The 23,364-nt window shown below is 41.6% G+C and overlaps 1 protein-coding gene across 2 annotated transcripts in view; it reads left to right on the forward strand.

Moving 5' to 3' along the window:
- The window catches only part of TLN2 (talin 2), a 572,423-nt gene that overhangs the window by 97,766 nt on the left and 451,293 nt on the right, over nt 1-23,364 (forward strand). Inside the window, exon 2 of one of the 2 annotated variants that reach the window (XM_033920312.1) lies at nt 17,768-17,975. The exons of the other annotated variant lie outside the window; for it this stretch is intronic. The gene's annotated coding sequence lies outside the window, so the exon portion shown is untranslated. The remainder of the gene's footprint in view (nt 1-17,767; nt 17,976-23,364) is intronic. 2 annotated transcript variants of the gene reach the window in all.

Genomic DNA, 23,364 nt, shown 5'->3' on the forward strand with positions numbered 1-23,364 from the left:
CCACTTCTGGATCTGGGCTAAAGTGACGGATGAATAGGATCTCTGGCTATGAACTCCATATCCTAAGGTGTATCTTTGTTTACTTGCTGCACTTTTCCCGATATCTGTTGGGTAAAAGGAAGGTGAAACATAGAAACATAGAAACATAGAAAGATGACGGCAGAAAAGGGCCATAGCCCATCAAGTCTGCCCACTCCACTGACCCACCCCAATAGTCTAGATGCTAGTGACTCGACCTACGTAGGGATCCCACGTAAGTGTCCCATTTTCTCTTAAAGTCGAGCACGCCGGTGGCCTCGACCACCTGCACCGGAAGCTCATTCCAGTGGTCCACCACCCTTTCCGTGAAAAAATACTTCCTGGTGTCACTACTAAATTTCCCCCCTCTAAGTTTAAGCGGATGCCCTCTTGTGGTCGAGGGTCCTTTGGGGAAGAGAATGTCATCTTCCACCTCGACACGTCCCGTGATGAACTTAAATGTCTCAATCATGTCCCCCCTCTCCCTGCGTTCCTCTAGAGTGTAGAGCCGCAGTCTGCTCAGTCTCTCTTCGTACGAGAGACCCTTGAACCCCAAGACCATCCTAGTGAAGGTGAAGACCTGGGGAATTCCTCCTGTCTCCAGTGGAGCTTCGAAGAAAGATCAAAAAATGCTGGAGGGGGTCCAGAGTCCAACTAGCATGGGAGGCTGGCTGCAGTTTGTTGAGGCCCACGGGGATAGTGAAACTTGCAGACCCCAGTGAGGAGGAATCTTCTTTACATTCTCTGTAGAGAGTGGCCCTGCTGAGACCCAGAAGCACTTTGAGCAGCATGGATACTATGGAAAGGGGAGAGCGGTTCTCTTCTGACTCTTTCTTCAGATGTGGAAGAACCCTTTTTGTGATCATTGACAGTTGCCATCTTGTGTATGCAGCCTGGAGCAGGAGAAGCATCAGTGGTGGGGTGGAGTGCATGGTGCAATGGTGTGTCAAGGCAAGTTGGGAAAAACTGGCTGTTATGACTTCTTTGTGGGATGCAAGTCAGGGTGTGCAATCTTTGCTTTTGCTATTATCTTCTAAATCTAACTCGGATAGAAAATCTTTGCTAGATCAAAATGGAGCTTTACAGCAAGCCTTGGAGCAACAGGTAACTAGGGTATCCTTGGTTGATAAATCTGTTAAAGGCCTACAAGACTTTCAATTATCTACTATAACAGAGAGAGTGAGAGAGAGACATGCTCAAAAAGTGGAATGTCTGAAAAATCAGGTCAGGAAAAATAACTTAAGGGTCCTAAATTTTCCTAAATCCCCTCTACCAGCAACTGAAATGCTCAAGAAAGTTTTCGGGAAGTGCTTAATATTTCATCAGAGTGTATACCGCCCATTGTTTGGGCACAATATGCTGTTGGGATTAAAAGAGAGGGAGCCAAAGCTGAAGAAGCAACTAGCTCACAGAAAGTTCTGAACCTTACTGATTTTCTAGAAAGTGCCTGAATGTAGAACCCTTCTTGTGACGTTTGCTCTAGAACCTTATTTCCTTGTTTATATACAGGCAGTCCATGAGTTATATAGATGCCTGACTTAAGTATGACTCGTACTTAAGAAAATGGTTGTGACTTCATTTGATTTCACTGAGCGGTATTTCCAGTGGCATAAACTCCTGCATTTCTCCTGTAGCAGATTCAGGAATGCATGGCCACATTAAGAACAGTGTGTGGCTGTGCATGCTGTACCTTAGGGACAGTTGGCCCTTTTGTCAGCAGGGAGCAGAGGTAAGCAGCAAGAATCTGAAAATCTACAAGTTCTGAGTTTACATACAAATCTAACAAGAACAGTTTTAAAAAGTAACTTGTTCTTAACCCAGGGATTGCCTGTCATTGGCGTACCAAGGGGGGGGGGGATGGGAGGGGGACAGTCCGCCCCGGGTGCAGCCTTAGGGGGGGTGCACAGCCGACCAGGTCCCTTTACCTTCGTGGCGCTTCCCCTCCCGCCCGCCCCCCCCCCGACCGACCAACAACAGGCCCGGACTGACAAACCTCCCTGCCCTGTGGCCGCGAGTCTAAATTACCTTCTTACAGCAGCTGGAGTATTGAAGCTGCATGTGGCTGCCGTAAAGGTCATCTCTGATGCAACCGGAAGTTGCGTCAGAGATGACCTTTAAGGATGGCCATTCACAGATATGGAGAACTTTACTAGAATACCGTTTCTTCTATGATGACCTGCGCCACTCTGCATTTTCACCCTAATGGGAGTTTGACTCATCAGGTATATTTTGAAATTGTGCTAGGATTTTGAAGGCACCGCTTCCATGCTTTTATCACCAGAATTTCAGGTGAGTAAACATGATGCTAACTGAGAGCTGCCAAGAGAAATTACAGTACATGACTTTTAATTGAGCTTGTTGTGCTGTTAGCTCTTTCAAGGTAAACACAGGCAAATTGCTTTGCATAGTTGACCATGGAATCCCTCTTCTGTTTATCTTGCTGCTAGCCCCTGCCACTTGGGCAGTAGAATGCTGATGTACAAGCTAACAAGTGATTGCAAGCAGGGGAGTAGCTTAATGGTTAATGCAGTGAGCAGAGATCCTGGGGAACTGGGATTGATTTCCCTCTGCAGTAAATTTTGACCATGGGAAAGTTACTTAACCCGCCATTGCTCCAGATACAAAAACAGCTTAGTGTGAGCCCTCTAGAGACAGAGAAAATATATTCATGTAATGTGTACAGAGATGCATACATCTCGTAGCACTATAGGAATGCTTAGTAGTACCCGTGTTTTCCCGAAAATAAGATAGTGTCTTATATTAATTTGGGGCCCAAAAAATGTACTAGGTCTTATTTTTGGGGTAGGTCTTATTTTTTTCATGTACAATGACCATCTCTCCACCCCAATTCTTCCTCTTCCTCCCATCTTTCTATCTCTCCCTCCCGTCCGAACCCTGCCAACCTTCCAACTGCAAGACCTACATACCTCCCTCCAAAGAGCAGCACTCTAAACAGGCTGCTTCCTCCCGCTAGGGCCTTCTGTGTGCCACGTTGCTGATGACATCAGTGATGCGGCAGAGGGAATGCCCCGGCAGGAGAAGGCTGCGAAGCAGCCTGTTTAGAGTGCTGCTGATGCTGCTCTTTGGAGGGCGGTATGTAGGTCTCGCGGTCGGAGGGTCGGCGTGGTTCAGACGGGAGGGAGAGATGGAAAGATGGGAGGGTCAGTGGGGTTTCGGCTGCACAGCGGAGAGGGGGGCGGGGTGAAGCGCTGCTGCCGGCGAATCCATGGACTAGGACTTATTTTTGCGATAGGGCTTATTTTCGGGGAAACACGGTAGTAATTCAGTTTTCTTAACAGTGACATAAAGAACATGAGTTTGGAATTGCACCGAGTATTCCTGCTTCAGTTTTGTCAGCTGCATGTGTTTTCAGGTTTTTTTTTCTCATGTATTCAGCTGAATCAATTGTAAAACAAGAAACATGGAAAAAGAAATGCTAACAGAAATTACCGTAATGACCATAAAGCCCGTCTTGACTGTCCAGTTTCTGTTGCAAATTAAGCTTTTCTTCTGCTCCTTTATAGCTAAGGATTCTTAAACTATATGTAAGGGGTTTTTTCCTTCTGTTTTTGCCCTCCTCAAATGGATAGGCCGCTCCATTTACCCACTACACCCTCTGTGAAGAAATATTTTCTGTCTACTTCCTCTGCATTTCATACTGTTAGTTTTTGAATTCTCCTTTCCTCTGAAAAATGTTTTCAACTTCTGCATTATTTATACCTTTTTGAGGTCTTTGAATGCCTCTGTGGTGGAGGGAATAAGAGAGACAGAAAAGGGTTTGCTGGCAAAAGGATATAGGATTGGAATCTAAAATGGTCGCCAAGGGGGCTACAGTGGCGATAGTGAAATGAAGTACATACGGTACATTGCTAAAGTGCTGTAGTGCTTAAGTGCTTTTGGCGGTTACCACATTTTGGGAGAAAGCGCATAGTGCTCGATGCAGTCTACAGTAGTATGCTGACAGAGAGCAATGCTTGGTCTGGAAACAGAATCTTGTGTTTGTCCTTTGTGTTTCTTCCTTTGATCCAGTTCATTTTGTAGGAATAGAACTGAGTGAACCATTGCCAGGGCAACAAACTGAGTGAAACTGGAAGACTGGCAGTTGAACTTACTATTTTTTTGCAAGGGAGGGAACCAAAGAATAAGTGATTCAGAGCAGCCAGTAGAACTGGTATTGAAAAGAAAAGAGGAAAGCAGACTTTTGGGGAGCTATGTGAAAGCAGCAGGGGAAGGATGGTTTAAATGGAAACAGTGGCCTATATGAGTTTATCCTTCAATGGTTTGTCAAAGTGCATATTATGTCTTGGTGGGTTTTTTCCCCCCTATATAATATATAATAATGATGAAGGTTAACACACAATGGTTCCCAACCCTGTCCTGGGGGACCCCCAGCCAGTCGGGTTTTCAAGATATCCCTAATGAATATGCATGAGAGAGATTTGCATATAATGGAAGTGACAGGTATGCAAATCTCTCTTGTACATATTCATTAGGGATATCTTGAAAACCCGACTGGCTGGGGGGTCCCCAGGACAGGGTTGAGAACCACTGCTATATATCATCCCTCATTCCTATCATATTACTCAGGCAGGCCCAGGTTTGTGTGAAATGGAAGAAACAGGAAATACTTAAGCCTCAATTTCTGTAGAAGCTGCAGCAGAAGAAACTATCCACATGTCGTGTCCGAGTTTGCCTATTTCAATATGCAAGCCTGTCTGAGAGTCTTGGTGTCAACCTGTAACTGAATCTTCAGACGTTGTTCAATGTCCTTAAAGACTTTTGGGGGTAATTCTATTAACAGTGCACCAGATTAATCTCCATAACTTCTACTGCACACATCCATGCTGTGGCCATTTTTTTATAGGGCTTGATTTACTAAAAGGCATTAACACACATTAATACCGTGTTTCTCCGAAAATAAGCCCTAGCATAATTTTCGGGGTAGGTCTTAATATAAGCCCTACCCCCAAAATAAGCCTTAGTCCGGGATTCGCCGGCAGGAACTCTTCAACCCCCCCGCCCCTTCCACACAGCCGAACCCCTGCTGACATCCTTTCCTCCCCGCCAACTGTGAGCGAGCCCTACCTTCATCCAAAGCAGCTTCAGGCCGGCAGCATTCTAAACAGCTGCTTCGGCCTTGTCCATCGGGGAATTCACTCTGCCGCGGGGGATGGGGGGAGCTCAAGGGTTCTGCTGCCCAAGGGATAGGAGAGAGGGAAGGATAGAAGCTGGGCAAGGGTTATGCTGCATGAGGGCTGGGAGGGTGGGAAGGATTTGATACATGAAGCTGGGCCTACAGTATCCAATACCTTTTTTTGCCTAACATATATCTTTATTCACACTTTGGAGTAGTATACCATATTAAATATGCTAGTGTCCAATTGTAGCAAATAGTTTCCACTAAATAAAATGGGACCTGCGATAAAGAACACATACTGCGTTTCTGTTTTGGTGCACAGAAGTATATGCTGAGGAACTGGAGATTGCATTGAGACGTATAGGTGGACAGATCAGTCCGTTGAAAGGGAAAGGGGATGGGATTTGATATACTGCATTTCTATGGTTACAATCAGTGGTTTTCACATAATATACAGGGGCATTGGAGGGCTGGTGATATGCCCAGCGACACAAGGAGGCGCTGTGGGAATTGAACCAAGTTCCTCTGGATTTCAAGCCACCACACTGACTATTAAGCTACTCCTCCACGCCACTGGGTGTCGCAGATTTTCAAAATGTCTGCTTGTGAAATTTTGGCAAAATATGGGTGCAAAATGGTTCCCCCTATCACAAACGCCAGATTCTGTAAAATTTGGAAATGTTTTCACTAAAAATTTCTTTCAAGAAAAGCGAGAGCTATAATTATAGGACAGTATTTATGCAATTCTGGGTTCACTGCAGTTCCCTAGTGCAGTTCAGGAATGGTTATCTTTATTTGAACTTGTTTGTTTTTACACTTAATTTAATTGTAATTGCATATTATACGTGCAGCATTAAACATTATTTCTAAGTTGTCAGTTTATTTGCTTCTACTGTGATCAGTGGTTTCATTTCTTGTACTGGAGGAATAGCTTTATTATTACCCTGATGCAGAGGTGTGCTGCCAGTCAATTAACAACTGGTTCTATATTGGATCCTGTGGCAAGTTGTGAAAGCATGGATAGCTATTGAGCCAGCATGTGGTTTCAGGTCTCACCCCTGTCAGGAAGCCAGGAGGGAGTAGGGCCTGTGAACCTTCACTGGTCAGTCAGTATTATGCTCATGTTGGCTGTCACTTGCAGCTCGTGTTTTTCTAGCAACTTTCAGCAGCACAGTAACGGGTTCAGCAGCCTTAGTGAAGCTCAGGAAATCTACTACAAACCTGCTAATGACTGTTGAAGTTGCTCCATCCCACATGCAGTGCTGTCATTTGCTGCAAATGCTACCATTGCTACCCTCTTTCATTTTTGTTCCCTTTCATCTCGCATCTATCTTCCTGTTTCCCCCTCCCCTTCCACCTTTCATGTGTCTTTGTAATAGCTGCAACATGGGCCCTGAGCTTCAGCATGCGTTTTCACTGATTTCCTATGAATCAGTCAGCACTATAAGCTGGTGAACTGGACTGAATCAGCTCCCGTACACCACTTCCTTGGTGTCTTATACATAGAAACATAGTATATGACAGTTGATAAAGACCTGTACGGTCATCCAGTCTGCCCAACAAGATAAACTCATGGCATAAGTATGATAGAGGAAAGGAGGGACAGGGGAGATATGATTCAGACGTTCAAATATTTGAAGGGTATTAACGTAGAACAAAATCTTTTCCAGAGAAAGGAAAATGGTAAAACTAGAGGACATAATTTGAGGTCGAGGGGTGGTAGATTCAAAAGCAATGTTAGGAAATTCTACTTTACGGAGAGGGTGGTAGATGCCTAGAATGCGCTCCCGAGAGAGGTGGTAGAGAGGAAAACGGTGACTGAGTTAAAAGAAGTGTGGGATGAACACAGAAGATTTAGAATCAGAAAATAATATTAAAAATTTAACTAAGGCTAGTACTGGGCAGACTTGCACGGTCTGTATATGGCCATTTGGGGGAGGATAGGCTGGAGAGGGATTCAATGGCTAGGAGGATATAGATGGGCTGGAGTAGGTTTTGACTGAGATTTCTGCAGTTGGAACCCAAGCACAGTACCAAACAGAGCTTTGGATTCTTGCCCAGAAATAGCTAAGAAGAAAAAATTTAAATTGAATCAGGTTGGGCAGACTGGATGGACCAATAGAGTCTTTATCTGCCATCATCTACTATGTTACTAGGTATATGCATGCTTGATCCTTACTTGTCCTCTCATTTTCAGACTGTTGAAGTCTGCCCGGCTCTAGCCTTATTCTCCGACTACTAAAGCTGTCGTCAAAGCTCCACTCCAACCTTTCCAAATATCTCCAGCCACAATCGGGGCATGTGTTTTTTTTTTTTTTAATTTCTGTAAAAATTTTAGATATATCAGAAATAGTCCCCTTTTTATGTAGAAACAGTTATTTCGTTATGAAGAGGCTGCAAAATTGAACATTAAATTAACTTTCAAAGACAAGTTTAAAATATTGTACAGTGGCTTCAGATTTTGCAATCACAGGATTAAACAAGAAGATGTCTAGATATTCCACAGTCAAAGATGGAAGTCCAAAACAAAAGAGGCAGGGAACTGTGAAATCCAATGATCTTGACGAGATGTTTGTTTTGATTTTATTGAATTTTCAAGTTTCAAGTTTATTAAATTTTTACTATACCGACCATCAACGAGTATCTAGCCGGTTTACAAGTTAAAAATAGTACAATAATAATATAATTAAAAAGAATAAAGAAAAGGGGAATTTTAATAATCTCCACTTCACTGAGTGACTGACATATGGTAGAATATGGACCCAACATGGTCCATGTTTCGGATAGTAACAGCCTTCCTCAGGGGTCCAGGTCAGTGTGCTCTCGGTATGAGAAGGTGGATAAAAATCCTTGCTCACAGTGAGAGGACCTTGACAGAACGCATCCACATGTCTGTCACTCACTGAAGTGGAGATTGATTTGATTTTATTGATTTTTAATAAACATCATGTCAAGATCATTGAATTCCACAGTTTCCTGCCTCTTTTGTTTTGGCAGTCACAAGATTCCCATAATGCACAATTGTGAAGTAAGCAACCCAATTTAAAGAATATCTGTGCCTCAACTGGAAGCCAGTGCAACACTGTACTCGATGTCATAGTCTCTATCTGCACTTTCCAAAAGCCTGCCTGTCGGTCGGACTACTAAATCTGTTGATTACTAGATAGGTTCACAACATACTAAATATGTTTACAACTCTGTATCCTATGTATAAGTATCTTTCTGTACCTTCCAAAATGCCTCCTTGTCAAATGGACTGCTAAATATGTTAGTCAAAGCAAAAATGAAAAAACATCAACAAATCTGCAGTAAAAGTCAAGCAATGACAACCGAGAAACTGCAGAAATGATGTAGAAAGCACAGGAATTTTATTGGAGTCAATAACAGAAACTATTGTCCAAATTGTGGCTCTCATGTAAGAAGAAAGGACCCGACATGAACCGTGTTTCGAAAAACACTCCTTCCTCAGGGGTCCAAGATGCTCTTTCGAGAACCTTATGATGTTGAACAATTGACATAAAACTGGCATAAAATTTGAAAGAAACGGGCGACGTGAGACTGTGTTGCAGCAGGACAGGAGTCTCACGTTGCTTGTTTCTTTTGAATTTTATGCCAATTGTTCAACATCATAAGGTTCTCAATAGATGAGACACTGAGCATCTTGGTCCCCTGAGGAAGGGGTGTTCTTCTTACACATGAGAACCACCATTTGGACAACAGTTTCTTTTATTGACTACAATAAAGTTTCTGTGCTTGCTATATCATTTCTTAAGTTTCTGCATTTTTTGCTGCTAAATTACATTATATTACATTAATAATTTCTATTCCACTTATACCTTGCGGTTCAAGGCGGATTACATAAAAGTTTTCATAGATTACATAAAAGTTTACAGGAATAGCATAAGAGTTACATAAGAATTATCAATGAGTTGTCGCGATCTTAAAATGATAAATGTTGGGTAGTAAGAAATACCAATATCAGTAATTTCCAGTTTACTGATTGCATTATGTATGTTAGTTTGTAACCCGTTCTGAGCTCTTTTGGGAGGATGGGCTAACCACTCCCCCCAACATATTTCTACTAAGCGTATGGCTCAACAGTCGGTGCCATTGATGACTGCAGCTCGTGTTGTAATTTTCAGAGTCAGAAGAAACCTGAAGAGTAAGTAGTTCTGAGATGTCTCCTCAGACCCCTTCTTAAAAGGGGTATGGCTCCCTACCAAAGTTATCCTTTCCAGATTGTGTGCAGAAAGAATGAGTCCATTCTCATTGGTTTATTGAACTTGATATATATTTCAATAGACCAGTGTATCTACTGTGTGCAGTTTACAATAAAATCAATAGTAGTACAATAATTTAAAAAAGTGATGGCTCTTAAAAACGACTTTAATTTAGTTCAGGCTCTAAAGCAACCCTCTGAAACATTCTGTTTAGCAGGGAGATATGAAGTTGACCATTGAGACAATAAGTTGCCTGTAGAATTAAGTCAAGACCAGGAATCATGTATTTATTTTTTTTTACCTGAATCTAGAACATAAACCAGAACTCTATTGTCCAGTCACTTTCACTGTTAGGGAGAGGCTAAGCTTTTATAAACTGTAACCCTTTTTCCTTAGCAACAGCAGCAGATGAATCCAGAGACCAATGGGGATAGCACACATCTACCAGCAGACGGAGATAGAGAAACTGATTAACAGATGGTCCTATTGGCTGGCACTTCTCCAGTATCTTCAGTATGCTCTATCTCCCAGCAGGTGATGGTCGCTATTCAACTAGCTCCTGAATTCTGGCTGTGACTGGAAAATTATTTTCTCCTGTTGAGGTTTTTCTTCAGTGAGATGGCAATTTTATTCTCCTGTTATCCAGTCACTTTCATTTTTAGGGGGAGGCTAAGCTTTTATAAATTCTAACCCTTTATAATCTCAAGCTGTTAAGTTTTTTTTTTTTTCCAGGTTATGAACGAATAGTTTAGATTACGTTTGAAATTTTTGTGAATCACCCAATCGAGGGGGTGGGGGGTGAGTCATTGTATCCCCTTTCTTAGCAGGAGCCACTGGAAATGATGATGTCCACCTTCTTAAAGACTGAAGGGGTCCAATCTGTCCCACCACTGGAAAGAGGCTGGCGTTTTTATTCCAAGAACTGCTGACGCCAAAGAAAACTAGAATGATGGTAATATATACCATCTCCCCTTCCCTAGTGGGGCTGTTTGTACTGTACTATACAGTATATGAGACTAAGGCAGCTCATTGAGGTGGCAGCTGTGTGGAGAAATTCCATTCATGCCAGGAAAAGCTTTTCCAGAAGAGAATGAAGATGTGTGGTATTGCTGCTATAAGACTGATTAGCCCATCATCCTTGGAAAGTTTGCTTTAATATCATGAGTAAATTCTACATTTATGCAGTCTTGATCAGGCCATCCCTCCAAAGTCAGTTTCTGCGGGTTAACAGATTACAGAGGCTTCTGGCTGAGGTGATGGAAAATGACCACTCATAAAACTACTTCATAAGTAAAAGCTGTAAGGAACAATGGCAAAAAAGACATTTCTGAAGAAAAGCCACATGATATGCCAAGCAATATTTGCTGGCGGCACTTAGGGAGCACTGCATATCTGTGGTGGAAGACTTTGCTAATGGTCTGATGGGACTAGAGTGGGCTTTTTGGTTCCAATGCTAAGCGATATGTCTGGTATAAAGCAAACTCCCTGCCAGCACCATCCCTCCACTAAAGTATGTTGCATGCTTCACAGCAGTGGGGACACAGAGGCTTGTGAAGATAGTGGGGGAAATGTATGCTGTAAAGTACAGGCAGATCTGGAGGTAAACGTTTCCCAGACTGCAATAGTCCTGGAACTAGAGAGAAGTCACCTTTCAGCAGGACAATGATCTAAGTGCAAAACAAAAGCAACAATGGAATGGCTCAGCAAGGAGAAGGCGAATGCCCTTCAATGGCCTCGCCAAATTGCAGATACAATTCCATTTGAAAATTTGGGCACAGACTTGAAGATTGCAGTTTACAGCTAAACCCGAAAGGCTCCTGAGCTAGTCTACCAAAAAGAACTAGGCGGAAAGTTTATTTTTTTATTTTTTATAACCTTTTCTTGGGCTTTACTGGAAGGACAGGCTAAATAAGTCAGTCAGACAGTTGGGACAGGGCATGGCAGTCCATGCATGGGGTGCAAAGACATATGCAATAAAACCATTAAGGCCTAATAGTTTCAAGTTTCAAGTTTATTTATTCATTTGATGAATCGCCTATTAAAATTGCTAGGCGATGTACAGAGTCCATATAGAGAATAATACAAAGAAACTATCAATTAACACAAATAATAACATAAAAATAAACATGAAAGGGTAGGGAAGGATTAAAGTTTACAATCTTATATTTGGTAGAAAGGGTAGGCCAAGAGGTAGGGGGCTAAAATCCAAAGCACAGTTCGAAACATCCTAAAAGTATTAAAAATATCCAAAACTTTAAATAAGATTTTAAAGTTTTTTTTTAAAGTTTTAAGTATTAAAAGCATCCCTAAATAAGTAAGATTTTAAAAGTTTTTTAAAAGTTACAATATCTTTTTCGGATCGAATATATTGAGGGAGGGCGTTCCACCATTGTGGTCCCATGACTGTAAACATGTCTGATCTCCTTGTACCTATGATTTTCAAAGAAGGTACTGAAAGCATATTTTGGTCGGAAGATCGAAGAGAGCGTTGGGAGTTATATGGGATTAGAGATCGTGAAATAAAAAGTGGTTCATTAGAAGCTAATGTTTTAAAGATAAGTAATAAGATTTTAAAGGTAATCCTGTGGCTGATTGGCAGCCAGTGGGCGTCTTTTATTAGTGGAGAGACGTGATCATACTTTTTAGCGTTATATATTAGTTTAATGGCCGTATTTTGTAATAATTGCAATCTCCTTTTTTCTTTCAGAGTGATATTAAGTAGAAGAGCATTGCAGTAGTCTATTTTTGAGATTACTAGGGAGTGAATAAGTATCTTTATCGATGTTAAACTGAGAAATTTAGTGATTGAGCGTATTTGTTGTAGTTTAAAGAAACAGCTTTTAACAATAAGAGAGATGTGTTCATGGTAAGTTAGTTTATCGTCAATAATTACGCCTAGTATTTTAATGGAGGGAACCAAGTTGAGTGAAATGTTATTAAGAATAAACGGTTTTGACAGGATTATATCTTTTTTCCATGTGAATAACATTGTTTTTGTCTTATTGATGTTTAATGCTAGTTTATTTGTATTAAGCCAGTTTTGAATTTTTCCCAATTTGTGATTGATGGATGTGATATCAGTGTTATTTTCTGGGTCTAACGGATGAATGAGTTGTATGTCGTCTGCAAATGAAAAGTGTAATAAGGCACTATATTCTGTGCTGTTGTCGTCTTTAATGCTGAGAATGCTTTTTCTTGTCATAAGTTTTATACATATTTTTTTTTAAAGAAAAAAGCTGGCAAACATTATCTCTGAGGAAGCAATACACCCCCGAGCATAGAGTCATATGGGATGTGGGTGTATGAAACTGGACTTTTGTAAGAAGGGGAAATGAAATGAAAACAAATGCAACATGTTCTGTGAAAGCCTGAAATCTGCTGTGATTTTAGAACTTGGAAATTGCTGCCTAAACAGGTGCAAATCTTCAGGATCTATTAAAAACCAAAAAGAAGAGTACAGCAAGACTCCCTGATTGTCCCTTACATGCCTATGTGACCTGCTTATTCATTTAATGACCACTGTTTAGTATTTCCTGTAGGTGCTCATTGTTTTTATTTTTGCTCAACTCCAGCAGAGCTGAATTGAACGCTTTTTTTTTTTTTCCCAGTAGGCCTTGGAAAGCTGGGTCAGATTTTTGGCGTTGTGGCTGTTTGACCTGTTTAGCTGTGAGTTAAGCTCTGGTATATATTCTCTCAGGGTTGCCACAGCTGCCATGTTGCTTATTGCAGGCTTCCGGGTCTTGCTGCGTCTTCTCAGGTAGAACCAATGTTTCAGCTATCGTGATGTGGCTTTCTTCAGGGTATTCTGTGAGGTCTGCAGTTTGTCTTTTTATAGGTTAGGGCTTGAGGTGCCTGAGGCAGGAAAGTCCGTTGGTCACCAATTTGAATTTTGGTGGAAAAGTCTGTTGGTCGCTTTTTCCTATAGAATGGAAAAGTCTCATTTTCTGTGAAGCTGGGTTATGTGTTCTCGCAGGGAACATGCAATAAGCAAGCTCTTGTAAGATTGACTGGCTCTTTCCTATATTTTTAATGGAGTTCTTTTCTTTTGATCTAGTTTTAACATGATGCTAGTCAAACATGGCAGTACAGTACTCCCCCTGAAATTCGCAGGGGCTCCGTTCCAGGAACACCCGTGAATGTAGAAAAACCGCAACTGTGGTTTTGAGCATGTCAAGAGGCAGGAGAGAGCAGCTGGGACGCCGGCGGTACAGTAAATCATACCCGGTATGCTTTGACCGCCTCTTCCTGTTACTAAAGTCAGGCTACACCAATCAGGAGCTGCTTTGGTGTAGCCTGACTTTAGTACAGGAAGATGCGGTCAGAGCATACTGGGTATGATTTACTGTACTTTAAAATACAAGTTTGTATTTAGAGGCCCATTTGGATTTTAAACCCTCCGGCCGGCAGACCCGCCTCTCCAACATGGTGGGCCTTCCCCTTCTTGGTGCATCCTGGTATGCAGTGGGAGTGGCCTAAGACTTCGGTTGGCCCAGGGGCCTAAGGATCCTATGGGAGGGGTTTAGGCATCTGAGCCAATCAGAGCATTAGGCCCTTCCCCAGTATATCTAGAGGTGTGAGCATCTCTCTAGCCGGATGTTCAAATACAAAGTACCGGGGGGGGGGGCTAGGGGTGGGGTGGATAGAATTAGGGGTTCAGGATGTGGGGGGCCTGCAGCCTCGGAGGGCGGTGCTGGGGGCTCTGAGTGGGGAGGCCATCCCTCCTGCTGGTCTTCAACGGGGGAGGGTGGGGGCATCCCTCCTGCCTGGCTGCTTCCTGAAGGGTTTGGGAACAGGAGGGTGTGAGCATCCCTTCTGCCAGGGGACTTTGCAGTGGGGGTGGGTCCCTGCCACAGCAACTCAGCTGATCACAGCAGGGGGATTTCTTTGCTGCAATCAGCTCAACGGCCACGTCTATTTGAAATGTAGGCCAGCATTTTGTTGACCTACACTTTTGGCATCTATTGTGGCCCTAGGGAGATACCTAGGCTCGCTTAAACTTGCCCAAGGCTACTTGTGGGTGAAGCCACACCTAGCCTTGGATGAGCTTAAGTGTCCCGATGTGTCTCCTTGCACCCTCGACAGACACCTGCAACCTTGGGGGTGTTTTTTTTTTTTGTTTTTTTTTAGAAGACCTGCGTCCCAATTGACTGGTTAGATAGAGGTTGGACGCCTACCACTGCTTGCAATCGGGACACCATTTATAGAATTTGCCCCTAATTCTGCAGCCTCATTGATGAAAGAAAAGCCTTAGTGTATATCTTTTGAAAAATAGCAGGTGAAGATGTAGATCCATGTTTTTCCAGGCTTGTTTTTATGACTGAGATGGTGTTTCTTCAGGATATGGCCAGAAATAACCAACAGATGAAGCAGGTACACATAAATAACCTCACTGCTGGGTGCCCAGCCAGCTTGTTCCTAGAACCTTGCTCATGCATAGATTTGAAGGGGATCCACTCCAACATTCCCATACTAACTATTTTAGCAGGCAATTATCATGGCAAAGCACAGCCAGACTTCTAAAATAGATATGGTATCCGTAGAGAGCAGAAACTGATTTTTAAAAGAAGCTGGTACTCTAATGCATAGGTTACAAGAGGGCTATGTGTGCTAATTCATGGCTTTATTTTGTAGGGTGAAGCTAGTCTGCAATGTTTTTTTTTTTTACTCCCCTGTTTTTCTCTTGTCTCGCAATCAGGGAGAAGTAAATCTGAGGCCATACATAGCAAGCGCGGTTTTGTATGATGTCAGCCAGAATGTAGAAGTTCAGTTTAACTAGAAACATAATGGCAGATAAAGACCACTATCTCCCTCTGTCCCATGTCTTCTTGAGCTCAGACACAGCCTTTGTCTCCACCACCTCTACCGGGAGACTATTCCATGTATTTACTACCCTTTCTGTAAAAAAAGTATTTTCTTAGATTACTCCTGAGCCTGTCGCCTCTTAACTTTATCCTATGCCATCTCATTCCGGAACTTCCTTTTGAAGTAAAAGGCTGCTAACTTTTCTTTATTGGGAGTGTCCGATGTGATGGAGAGAAAATACCCAAATATAAAAATAAAAACCAAAAATATTACATTGTATATTCCAAAACAGATAACTTTTTATTATTCTAGTAATTAGTATTATAGCAGCATTTGTCAAATCAGAAAGAAATCAGTTTGGACATATACAATGGAGAGAAAATACCTCATACCAATAGTGCCAGCATCTTTCTGTAAGCATGGCATAGTCTCTCTAAAGAGACTGCCAGAGCATGGGGTTTTTTATACAAAAAGTATCTCTTTCTAGTAAGACCTTCCCCTGGCTATTAATGTACCACCCTACTGTATAAACCAAATGCCTATCTAACTCCCTCTCCTAGTCCACGCCTCCATTCTTCCCTGGGGGGCCCTGGACAGGCATAACATCTAGAACTTTCTTCTTGAACACGGGTACAGCATCACGTTATCAGTTCTTAGGTTCCCGGATGGTGTTTTTTTGCTGACTTGCATTTTCCTTTCAGCACTGTACATTGTCTGTTCCAGCACTGGTTAGTGTCCTTGAGAAACTCTTCACAGCAAGAAATCTACACACTCGCATGCCACACATTAGCATCTCAGCATCTGAACTGAAACCAGTTTGCACAAGCCCATGACTAACAACTTCAGCAAAATATAGGAATAGGTCTCACAACCTGTAAAATCTCCCATAGGCTCCTGTCATCCATCTCACTGACAAATGAAAGAGAATCATCTCATATACATTTATACCATGTAGGTATTTAAACATCTTTTATCATATCTCCCCTCTCCTGTCTTTCTTCCAAAGTATTGAGATCTTTGTCTGTCCCCATATGCCTTATGAAGACCTGGCCATTTTATTAGCCTTTCTCTGGACCAACTCTATCCTGTTTATATCTTTTTGAAGGTGCGGTCTCCAGAATTGTGCACAATATTCTAAATGAGGCCTCACCAGAGTCTTTTATACAGAGGCATCAATACCTTTTTTTTTTTCCTATTGGCCATACCTCTTCCTATGCACCTTAGCATCCTTCTAGCTTTTGCCGACGCCTTTTCAACCTGTTTGGCCCAAATGCATGACTTTGCGTTTCTTAGCATTAAATCTTAGCTACCAAATTTCAGATCATTCTTCAAGCTTCACTAGGTCGTTAAAAAAAAAAAGTATAAACCCGGTTGAATAGGATACCTCTGCATATCCAGAATTAATGATTTTGTTTCTTCACCTTCCTTTCTGAATAACTTTTATCATTTGCTGCATTTTGAGAATAGAAGCGCTGGTGGTAGTTATCTGCAGTGTGTTCAAATGTCATACTCGCTTATCTTAAATAATACATGATAAATGGCTGCAACCAAACTTGGAGATAAGAAAGAAAAGTAGACTGAGTGAGTAGATGGTGCGGGGGGGGGGGGGGGATGTTGAGGTGTTTCTAGTGAAGTTTACCTAATACAGAGCAGTCTACGAAATGGTACTTCTGGTAATACAAAACCCTGAAACCAGATGATGATGATAAAAGAAACAGCTGTGTGTCTGTAATGTATAAATCAAAATGTAATGCCATAAAATAATTTAGGCATCCATTAAAACTTTTAATAGGGTAAAATATAATTTAATGTGGGATGGATTGCATAAATGAATCCATAAGGGTTTCATTATTCATTCCCATTAATTACCCATATTCAGCCAGGCTGCTGTAGGCCCAGTGAATGAGCACTTGCAAACTCCTTAATGGCATTGGTCACTGGCTTTGTGTTTCAGCATTGTCTGTATTTTCTTCAGTTGATTGATGTTGAGTCCTGTGCAAAGAACATATTCAGAATTGGGTTCCTGTTCATTCTCTTGATCAGGATGCTTTATTAGGGTCTCTTAGGGTCTGATATGACAATTTCTTTGTGTAAGTAGTAATAATTCTCTTTTGAGGGATAATAACGTCAGATTTGAGTATAAACAAATTTTGAATTTCACATGCTGCATCTTTGGTCATATGCTACCCGTTAATGGTTATTGTAGGTTTCCAAAGTTTTAGCGAAATAATGAATCATTTTACCATGGACCTAGACATATGCTGTGTGGGCATAATAACGGGCTTCACTTTTTTTTGTTGTTATGATAACATGATGTGTGTTGATATTTATAGCATAGAAGTGCTTAGTAAGTAATTAACTGTCCAAGTTAGGAGAATGCAAACTATTTTTAAACTATTCATATGTTTAGTTACTGTGTAAAATTGCTTATCTGTATCAGCTGTGCCAGTGATTAATTGGCTTTATTTCATTTTTTCACTGTTTGAATTATGATGTAAGATTCAGTGCAAAAATATGTTACAATCCTTGAATATATTTGATCCTACAAGGACAAATTATGCTCTTACCTAATAATTTTCTTTCCTTTTAGTAATGGCAGATGAATCCAGAGCGAAGATAGAGAGCACTAAGTTGAGCTTTGTCATATATAGGATAGTGTGCTCACTGGTAATCCAATATCCCTTGTCACAAAGAAGAGGAACAAATGAAAAGCCAGTTGGCCAATAATTCCTTCTTCACAGTTGTCAAATCCCAATCCAGATAGTGTTTGTGAGGCGGTCTGACTTTTCAGTGAAAGAGTGAGTTTAATTTAAGAGTAACTATTTTAAGATTTTGCTTTGTGATGTTTTTTTCCTAAAGTTTGTGTTTTTGTAAACTGCCTAGTTGTAGACTGTATATAAAATTTTAAAATAAATAAATATACCACGTGATGACCAAAATAATAAAATACAATTCTAAAACAACCCCCCCCCCAAAACAAACAAACAAACAAACAACTAATAGTTTCCTCTACATGTAAAACCAGAGGACATAATTTGAGGTTGAGGGGTGGGAGACTCAAGAGCAATGTAAGGAAATTCTTCTTTACGGAGAGGGTGGTGGATGATTGGAAATGTGCTCCCGAGAGAGGTGGTGGAGAGGAAAACGGTGACGGAGTTCAAAAAAGCATGGGATGAACACAGAAGATCTAGAATCAGAAAATAATAGTAAACATTGAAGAACTAAGGCCAGTACTGGGCAGACTTGCATGGTCTGTGTCTGTGTATGGCCGTTTGGGGTAGGATGGGCTGGGAGGGTGTAGATGGACTGGAGTGAGCTTTGACGGAGACTTTAGTAGACTTTAGTAGTTGTAACTTAAGAACAGTACCGGGCAGAGCTTTAGATTCTTGCCCAGAAATAGCTAAGGAGAAGAAGAAAAAATAAACCAACAAATTTTTAGATTGAATCAGATTGGGCAGACTAAATGGACCATTTGGGTCTTTATCTGCCGTCATCTGCTATGTTATTATGTCATTGCTACATACTACCATTGAGTTATTAGACAGTTGCACGTAACAGAACGACACAAACTGCGTTTTATTGAGTCAGAACACTGACTGCATTCTTTTAATGTCTAATATTGCTCATGAAATGTTATGCAGAGCAGCTGTTGGGTTTTCTTGATTAGCTTCAAAGGTGATTTATTTCTTAAGGCTTTTATGAGTATGTTAGATAAAATTGTAGATATTTTCTTTTCTGAAAGTGTCTCCTGTTGTATGATCATTTAAATTGAAAGATGCAGGACCTTGTGCAAAGGCTGATTGTGGGGGCCTCATTTATGTAAATCATTAGTAGCTATAAAACTATGTCCAAAAATGGGCCAGGGGCGAAAAATACAGCCACTCATCGGTAGAGCCAAACCTGCAGAGATTCTTTGGAAAATGAAAAACAATATACTCTTAGTATTCTTAGATATTGTTTGTTGAAAGAATCATCTGTCTACATGTAGCAGGTAATAATTTGGCTTATGTAGCCCTGGTGACCCTCTGTTCAATAACAGGTTATCTTGATGTGAATAGTGGCTGGAACAGCACTATCCCTATTTGAGACATATTGGAAGTTATAAGGCTTTGCCTTTGTGGATCTTCTCTGTGTGTTACAAGTCTGCAAGCACACCAAATAACTCAAAGTATAGACACATCTGGTTGTCAAACAAAAAGCTTTACTGAAAATATCTTGGCAAGGTGAAGAAGACAAATTTAGTAGTCAGACCTTGCTCGTTTTCTGGAAGCAAAGGTATGGACACGTAAGTTGTTTGGAATTTCCTCTTCTGTTCTCCAAAATGCTATGCCAGGTCATCTCTCATTGACCTCCTTATTTCTCCACACGTTTTTCTATTCAACTTCATTGATTCACCCTTCTGCTGTAGGGAAAATGCTAATAATACACAACCATGCTGTTCAGGACCTGTCCTCCAAACCCTTCTGAGCTAAGGACCCACTCCAAGAGCCTCCCTCTTGGATTCCTAACCATGCTTAAGGGCATGATGTACAAAAAGCCACAGTTCCCTCATTTATGAAAGGTTTTATACATTGCTCCTACCAATTACATCACCCTTTGGACATGATCTCCAACAGAACATGCCTGAGGAGAATGTGGTGTAAGTGGTTAGAGCTATAGCCTCAGCACCCTGAGGTTGTGGGTTCAAACCCTGTGCTTCTACCTTTGACCCTGGGTAAGCCACTTAATCCTTCACTGCCCCAGGTACATTAGATAGATTGTGAGCCCACTGGGACAAATAGGAAAAATACTTGAAGTACCTGACACTTTGAGTGTGGTTGTAAAACTACAAAAAGGTGGTATACAAGTCTGAATTTCCCCTTTGGAGGAGGAGAGAAGATGTGCCGTTTCCTCTTCAGTGATTTCAGAAAAGGAGGAAAAGGTGGCAGAAGTTGAGGGAAGGTTGGTGGAAGGGATAGATGGAAGGAGTGGGGGAGAGGTGACCTTTTTTGAGAACTCGAGATAAATCTTGTGAACCTTGTCATAGAATTCGGTCATAATCTAGGGAGAAAGTGAATGGAGATTGGAGGTGAGAGCACTTTGAGTAAAGTTTAGTGTGGCAAATAGATGGTGAGGATTGGAGCTAAGAGAGTTAGTTAAATGGGCATAGTATTCTTTGGTAAGTGATAGGACAAGCTGGAAGGATGTCAGCAGGAATTTGAAGTGTATGAAGTCAGCATGTGTGCGGGATTTAAGCCAAAGATGTTCAGGAGATCAGGCACAGGAACGCAAGTAGCGGATATTGGAGGTCAGCCAGGGCTGGGGTTTGGCTCCCCTTACAGATTGTGAAATGGGAGGAATGAGGGTGTCTAGAGAAGAGGAGAGAATGGTATTATAGAAGAAGACGGCTTCATTGATAAACTTTTGTATAATATGTTAGCTGAAGGGAGGGAGGAGAGGGTGCCAGGGTTAATAGCTTCAAGGTTTATAAATGTATTGCTAGCGATTGGCTGAGTCTGGAGGGGGTGGGTGGGGGTGATGAATTGTGAATATTATCAGATGATGGTCAGAGAGGGGAAAAGTTGAGGTGCAGAAATTTGGTGGTAGAGCAGTTTGAGGAGAAGACAAGGTCATGGCAGTAGTAATTCTGGTATGTCAGAATGACGGAGCACAGCTGGAGATCGCATGAGGATGTTAGATCAAGAAACCTGGAAGTGTAGGAGTCGGAGGGTTGGCAGCATGAATGCTGAAGTCACCAAGAAGGAGGGAAGGAGATGAGGGTTCAAGAAAGAAGGAGCGCCAGGAGTCAATCAATGAAGGAAGAAAGGGACTTATTAGCGGATCGATAAATGACTGCTACTCAGAGAGGTAGAGGAGTGAAGGACAAGGCAGTGGCTGCTGCCAGAAGGATTCTGGGCTGTATAAAGAGAGGCGTAGTCAGTAGAAGAAAGAAGGTGTTGATGCCCCTGTACAGGTCATTGGTGAGGCCCCACTTGGAGTATTGTGTTCAGTTTTGGAGACCGTATCTGGCGAAAGACGTAAGAAGACTTGAGGCGGTCCAGAGGAGGGCGACGAAAATGATAGGAGGCTTGCACCAGAAGACATATGAGGAGAGACTGGAAGCCCTGAATATGTATACCCTAGAGGAAAGGAGAGACAGGGGAGATATGATTCAGACGTTCAAATACTTAAAGGGTATTAACGTAGAACAAAATCTTTTCCAGAGAAAGGAAAATGGTAAAACCAGAGGACATAATTTGAGGTTGAGGGGTGGTAGGTTCAGGGGCAATGTTAGGAAATTCTACTTTACGGAGAGGGTGGTGGATGCCTGGAATGCGCTCCCGGGAGAGGTGGTGGAGAGTAAAACTGTGACTGAGTTCAAAGAAGCGTGGGATGAACACAGAAGATTTAGAATCAGAAAATAATATTAAAGATTGAACTAGGCCAGTTACTGGGCAGACTTGTACGGTCTGTGTCTGTGTATGGCCGTTTGGAGGAGGATGGGCAGGGGAGGGCTTCAATGGCTGGGAGGGTGTAGATGGGCTGGAGTAAGTCTTAACAGAGATTTCGGCAGTTGGAACCCAAGCACAGTACCGGGTAAAGCTTTGGATTCTCGCCCAGAAATAGCTAAGAAGAAAAAAAAAAAAAAAAAAAAATTTTTTTAAATTGAATCAGGTTGGGCAGACTGGATGGACCATTCGGGTCTTTATCTGCCGTCATCTACTATGTTACTATGTTACTATGTTACTATGAATAGACGGTTGGAGTGGACTTTGAAGGAGGGAGAACACTGAGATTGAGGTGGGAAAAGGGGTTGCTATCTACAGGAGGGTGAAAGTAACAGTCCAATACCCCAATCCACAGCACAAAGCAAACGGGTGAGTTATGATGCATTGCTGGAGGGCCTAAATAGGGGTAGGAGAGTACAGCACAAATTGGTTGGGATAAGTGTTCTCTGAAGAAGCTCCTCAGTGTGAAAGGGGAGTTGGTAACCTTGAGAGCCTCCCATACTGCTCAGTGTTTAAGAATGAATAAGGCTTTTTTTATTTTTGTGAAAATGTAATTCAATAAATTGGTCTTATTGCATCTGAAAAGGGGCCATATTAAATGAGACAAACCAGAAATTGCAAATGAACAGGGTCTTGAGTTTTATGTTTCTTAGAGTTTCATACCTCATACTCTTCAGGATTGGAGATGCTGGAAAACTAAAAGTGCCCCTCAGCAGATGATGATGCCTGAAATTATTTGGATTACCGTACACATTTTTATTTTAGATGGGGTTTCTTTTGAGAATGTCTTGCCTTTTTGAAATCGTCACAATAGCAACCTTGGTAGCAGCCCATTGGATTTTATCGTGAAGTTTTGAGAATCTTCCCCTCAAAGTTTTTGTAATTGGGTGAAGGCTATATATATAGTGTAGTCAGGCTCTGTGCTCCCTCGACTACAAGACTTTTAGAAAAGAAATAAAGACCATACTCTTCAAGAAAACTCTGAAAAAAGAAATAATACCGCAAGTCTCAAACTCCACCTCTCACTAAAGCCAACTACCCCAAACAAATAACCTTACCCATTTCTTACTCTTTTTGAAAATGACCAATTTTTTTTTTGTAAGTTCTTGTTGTAATACATCTTGGATAATTCTTTTGTAATCCGCCTTGAACTGCAAGGTAATGGCGGAATAGAAATCCCTAATGTAATGTAATGTATTTTCCCTTACATACTGTAGAGACCTTTGAAAGCACCATCTGACAGGCAGTGGGTATCCAAAGGATCCCATATTATAAGAATGATCATAAAATATCCTAATATGCAGATGATACATTATTTTCTATCTTCCTCCCACCACTTTGAGCCAGATGCAGGCATCTGAGAATGTGTCACGATGGCACAGTAAATTTTTTCAAATCTATTATAATTCCTTGCCAGACTAAGGTGACCCTGCAGTATAAAGTGAGTTCCAAAGGGTGCGAAGGTTTTTATACTCAGGAAGTGCAAATGTGCAGAGATCTCGCCTTACAGCGTTCCCTAAGTGAATCGCTTGCAAACAAAAAGAAATGACTTAATGGTGTGAAAGGTCTTTACAATTTCCTGATTGGCAAGAATTACTGTTTTTAAAATGATTGTCCCCTAGGTAATTTTATTCACTCATTTCCCCACCAAATCCCTCATATTTTTCAAGGGTATTTGCGAGGAAAGAGTGGCAGGTTG

Source organism: Geotrypetes seraphini, chromosome 14, assembly GCF_902459505.1.
Source record: "Geotrypetes seraphini chromosome 14, aGeoSer1.1, whole genome shotgun sequence".
Lineage (NCBI taxonomy): Eukaryota > Metazoa > Chordata > Amphibia > Gymnophiona > Dermophiidae > Geotrypetes > Geotrypetes seraphini.